The sequence below is a fragment of the Fulmarus glacialis genome, unplaced genomic scaffold (assembly GCF_000690835.1).
Source record: "Fulmarus glacialis isolate BGI_N327 unplaced genomic scaffold, ASM69083v1 scaffold38267, whole genome shotgun sequence".
NCBI lineage: Eukaryota > Metazoa > Chordata > Aves > Procellariiformes > Procellariidae > Fulmarus > Fulmarus glacialis.
Window position 1 is genome coordinate 1 of NW_009221987.1, and position 5,685 is coordinate 5,685.

The following is a 5,685-nucleotide window of genomic DNA, read 5'->3' on the forward strand; positions in this document are numbered from 1 at the left end:
TGTTCCTGGTAAACGCAGCAGTGCCGGCTAACGGAGGAGTCCGGTGCCGCGGAGAAGGCTGGAATGTCCTCGCCGAAGCAGCAGGCTGCGATGGGCAGTAATCAACGCGGTCAGAAGAGCCTAGGACAGGGTACAGAAAACCGTGGATTATCAAGTAGTTTAAATACATTAGGTACTAGAGATACTTGAACGTGAGGTTCGGAGTACGGGCGCAAGCTGTTGCTGAGGATTGTGGAGAATGGATGAGGCACCAGTGACTAAAAAGACAAGTATGATGTCTCTTTGAAAAAGGAAAAAAAATAATCATAGCTTTTAAAATAAGCTTTATCGTTAGAGAAATGGTAGAACCAATTAAGTGCTTACAAGGATCCAAGTTATAGTAATGTAAAAATCAGTAGTATGGATTTTAGTACAACTGTGGGCCACAAAGGAATTTCTGTTCTGTAGCAGGGCAGTGCTCTGTGTGTGAGGAGAAGAACAGTAGATATGAGATTCTTGACGCTAGCTCATGTAATGTTCTTAAATGCAAGGCAGGAACGGGACCTCAAAAAGTGGTGGAAGGTGAGCGTGCAGCTTGCTGGAATGCCACACTCTAAAAGCAGTTACTAACAATTCAGTGTCGGACAGCAAGGACATATTGAGTGGGGTTTTGCAAGATTTTTGTCTTTGATCGGAGTCTAAGTAATATTTTAATTACTGCCTTGGTTGGCTGGTTTTATTGACAATACGGCTTATTCTCTTTGTAGAAAACAGAGAATTTGGAGGGGCCACAGACTGTCAGAGGACAAGACTAGTGGTCAAAGTAATCTTAACAAATTGGAGAATGTTTGGAAAAATGGATTAATTTAATTAAACATGTATGCCAAGTCTCTTTCTTTGTAAGAATAATCAACTTATAAAATACAACGAGAATGACTGGCTAAACTCCAGGTCCACCTGAAAGGATTTGAGACTTAGATCATACACTGAACATGAACCTGCAAAATCACATGTTGCAAAAGAAGAAAATCATACAAGATGTATAAACAAAATCTTGTGTGTCAAACATGATGTAATATTTCTTTTCCTCTCAGCACTGCAGTACTACAAGCACATGGGGTCAACACATTGCAAGAAAAAACCCCACAAAAGTGGATAAGTAGGAGGGATTGATTGACTAAGAAAGACACATTAGTCTACAGGAAAAAAAAACCCAGTGGAGAACCTGGAGAAACAGAATATTCTGTTCTGTGTGGGAGAGGGAGGGGAAATAATAGGCTTACATTGCAGCAAGGGAAGCTTTAACTTAAAGAAGAGGAAAGCTTTCCAGTTACAAAGGTAGTTGAGCCATGGACTGGCTTGGTGAAGAATCTATAGAATCTCAGTTGTCAAGGTCCTCAGTTTAGTTACCCCAAAATCCTGAGTGCCAAGGAAGAAGACTACGGTCCCTTTCAGCCTTGATGTCTATGAAGAATATGTGTCTAAGGGATAGAGTATGTCTGAGCTCTCTTGAATTCTGGAGGCTGTTCTAGCAGTGATGCTCAACAGCTGGCTTGCCTGTAAAATTTGCCAGCGGTCTCATTAGATTTCTTGGAACTAATGCAAATGTATTAAACCCGGCAAAAATAGTGGCATATGCGTGGAAGGATTTTTTTTCAATTAATGCTTTTTTTAGGTAAAAGGAACCTTTTTTTCTTAGATTGCATATAATCCAAGTTTTATTGTTAGACAGCACTTGTGCACTAGGCTCCCAGTATCACTGGTGGCATATTAATGAATGGTTTTAGTGCAAACATTGATTATTTAGAGGGCAGAATGAGATTATGCCATGGGAAATGATACTTGTTTAATTTCAGAATGATCAAACATAGAAAGTTAAAGTTTAGTCATTGCGTTCTGGTACAGCAAAAAAACCTTTGTCATAGTTCTGCAAGGTTTTGCATATTTAGTAGTATTCAGCCGTCTTGCATCAGCTTAGTCAGGTTTTTATTGCTATTAGAACATTACATTTGTTTCTCGTTGTTTGTCAGTTGTTTTTGAATTTTTTTTTGGGAGGAGATGTTAACAAACACTGTTGTTCTTTTCTTTAGACAGATCTGGCATTTAAACAAAAGCAGAAGGAGGAGCAAAAGAAACTTGAGGAGATGAAAGCAAAGGCTGCTGGAAAAGGGCCCCTCAGTAAGTGAGGTGCCATACTGATAGGAAAAATTGAGGGCTTGCTGGCTTCAAAAATGTCATGTTTTTGCTTGACAAACATAAAAAGGTGTGTAACTAGGTTATTTAACATGCACCAGTAAGTCCATGGAAAGTGGAGATGATAAATAACAAATACAGGCTAATTTTTTTTTTCTTTCACTATGCAATTTTACCCCCAAATTACTGATGCAGGTTCTGGTTTAGCAGGTATAACAGTGTGTCTGGCATGCTAACCTATTCCGGTGGGATGGTGCAGAGACATTTCTACTCTTATTTTAGTATACCATCCTTTTCTTTCCAGATACATTACATGTAAGCTTTGCCACAGTCCTGAAAGTTTAACAAATCCAATACTTATTCTCTAGAGGATGAATTTCTTCAAGAGTAGTAGATTCCTGGCAGGACAAAAAAAGCCAAACCCAACAACCTGTGACTGGAAATTAGTCTGGATTCAACTCTTTTGCCTACATGACTGTAAAGTATGCTGTGTCACTGAAGAAAGTTTGCAGGGTGCATCTTGATGGTGCATCCAGCCTAGTCTTGTCTCAGTGGTAGTAGTACACTCGCCTTGTACTCTTCCAGCGTTTGCAGTGATCGGATTAGGGATGTTAAAGGGTACACCCTGCCTATTCCCTCTAGGTGTTTTTGACGTGTCATCCATTAATGTGACTAATCCCTTCTCCATTCTATGAAGACCGTTAAACTTTACACTTTGCTTCCTATTCTTTAGCAAGCTTTAAATCTTGAAAGGTCCTAGAAGCATCTCTGCTATGCAATCTTGTCAGATGCTGTCTGAAAATATGAAATCCCCTGGATTTACTTTATCCATAGACTCAATTATAACCTCATAGAGTCCCAGCAGGTCAGTGGGGAAGGATTCCATTCTGTAAATGGATTTACCATTTACAGAAGTCCTGTTAACTTTCACAAGATTCTGTTTATCCATTTGGTTTGTTACAGACTCTGTTATCTTCTCAGAGATCAAGGTCAGACTCGCTGGTCTATAGTTCCCCAGTTCTTTATAGAACCCTTTCTGTATCTGGGAGCTATGCTGGCAGTAGTGGCTGTTATAATAAGTTTCAAATCTTAGCCAGCAGTTCTGCATTTTCACATTAGAGCTTGTCAGTGCTCTCGGAGGGAGTGCCATGCAGTCCTACTGACTTGGGATATTTCTTGTTTATTTATCTCAAATTGATCTAGCTCCTCTGATTTATCAGCATACAAAAATTGTGCTGGGTGTGGGACTTGGAATGTCTTTGGTGTTACAGACCAATGCAAAACAATTCACAGAGCCTCTCTTCTGTGTCCTGACCATCCTAAACTTGTTCTGCATAGGGCGCTTCAGCTTAAAGATTTCTGCATAGTTCTTTCCTGCCATTATTACTCTGCCTTTTTCTAGACTGACTTTCAGTCATCTAGTCCTTGTCCAAAGCAGATAGTGATTATTATGTTATTATGGGAGGGCTAGACTATTCCCAAGAGCCTCAGCAAGGCAATGCTGTTAGAATCGTACTGCAGTGCAAAGTCTGCTGTTGACCATCAGCCCTTGCAGCCTACCTTGCTGTAGCCTTGCTATTCTTTTTTCTTTTCTGCTGGTCATACATGATACGTGCTGTAAAAAACAGCGTTTACAAGAAATGCCTCACTTGTTGCAGTGTTAATGTTTTTTTCTTTCACCCTGCTTTAGTCCCTTCAATAATAGGGACTGCAGAGAACAGATAATTCCAGAGAACTGGAATTCTCATAATTTCAGTACCTGCATCTGTAGAGCTTTGATCCCAACTGGGGGCTCTGGTTGTTGTAGCGATACTGATACTTTTACTCCCTTAGCCTTGAATTTGATTTGACCAGAATATACTCCTGCTGTGTAAGAAATAAAACAATGGAGGGTGTCCATGGAGGAACAAAGGAATTGTTGAAATATTTAGTTCTGTTGTAGATTTATGGGGCATATTTGGTTCCAGGAGAAACTTTTTTCCTAATGTTAAGTAAGTTATTAATTCAGAGTAAAGTATGTGAGATCACAAATGCAGAAGAGTAACACATGCAGAACCAATTCACCAGTGGGGATCTGAGTTGTACAGGCAATCTAGTGGGGATTTGATTTTATGAGGAACTAAATTTGTAGCTAAGCTCTGTAACAGTTGTCTAACCAGTTGTGTTGTTTCTTTTGGCAGCTAGTGGTGGAATAAAGAAGTCTGGCAAAAAGTAGTTTGATCAAACTGCAGGGTAAGAAGTGATCGAGTTACTCAATGGATCTGCAGACTTCAGAGAATCACGAAAACTCACTATCATTTGGGAAACATTGTACATTTTGTTTAGTCAGAATAAATCTTTTTTGTTAAGATGTAATATTTTCTCTCTTTACCTGTAGGTTTTGTTTTAAAAATGGCATTACTCTTTTATACTGGAAATGAAACTTTTACTGAAGACCACTTGTGACTTCATGCAGCCTGAGCGCATCTGCTGGTTTGGTAGTCATTTGTGAGAATAAATTTCAACTGCTGCTCTCTTTTGACAATAGGAGTCAGGGCCTGCATGTTAAAATCTGCAGAGTTTTAATCTGGAGGCTCAGGTTTAGCTGCCACTGTCGAAGATGTGGCTATATCAGCATATGGTCGCCTAAGAGCTAGAAGTTTTCTTTAAACGAAAGGTTGGGTTATATTCCCATTGCCAGCAAAGTGGTTAGCTTAGGGTCAACCACTATCTAAAATAATACTCCTATTCATAGTTACTACTTAGGTATGCTGTGGTGCTATGCCCTATAGTCCCAGTGGCTGCTGAACATACACTTGCCTTTGTCCTACAAATAGTCACCTACACCTTGTTTTCCTTGAACTTCTGCATACTGACAATGTCACAGCTCCTTTACCCTCACAGCAATGCCTTGTGGGAGGGCAGGGAGAAGGGCACAGTGCTTATGGGGGTAGAACTTAATTTTTGAAATTATAGCAGTGACAGTACATTGGGCATGGAAGCTTCAAGGAAGGAATATGATGTTCCCAAGGCAGGAGTTAAGGGGGAAAGAATTAACATAGGATGCTTGCTTACCTCAGTGAATGGTAATGGTGGGATGCAGACTGCTCCCTCAGTCAGGAAAGGCAGCTGTTCGCTGCAAGTGGGGGATTGCTTCTGTAAACGATGAGGCACTTCGACTGCATCTGTGGGGAGTTACATGGTGAATCTGAAGACACATTCTGGGCTCATAAGGAAGAGACTGCGGATGTTGATTGTCAGTGCACAAGGTGCTACCCAGAGGGTTAAAAAGAGATGTTTCTAGGGGGCTGGGGGTGTTCCCTTCTGAGGGTGACTATTCAGGGACACACCATTCTTCCTCCTCTTGAAACACGAGGCCCCGTTTCAGCAGGGCAGGAAAGGCAGGTACCCTCGGCGTCTGGACGAGGACGGGGCAGGCTTTTCCCCCCCCCTCAGCGACTGAGGCGGGCGGCTGCTGGGGGCCGAGCTGCCGGAGGGCTTGCCGGCAGCGCCCTCGGCCGCGGGGCGGAAGGC

The 5,685-nt window shown here is 41.5% G+C and overlaps 1 long non-coding RNA gene across 1 annotated transcript; it reads left to right on the forward strand.

Moving 5' to 3' along the window:
- The first annotated feature begins 2,066 nt into the window (after positions 1 to 2,066).
- On the forward strand, positions 2,067 to 4,702 carry LOC104079312. Its single transcript, XR_683549.1, has 2 exons — positions 2,067 to 2,157; positions 4,353 to 4,702. It is a non-coding gene; the product is annotated as an uncharacterized LOC104079312 (long non-coding RNA).
- Positions 4,703 to 5,685: the final 983 nt, after the last annotated feature.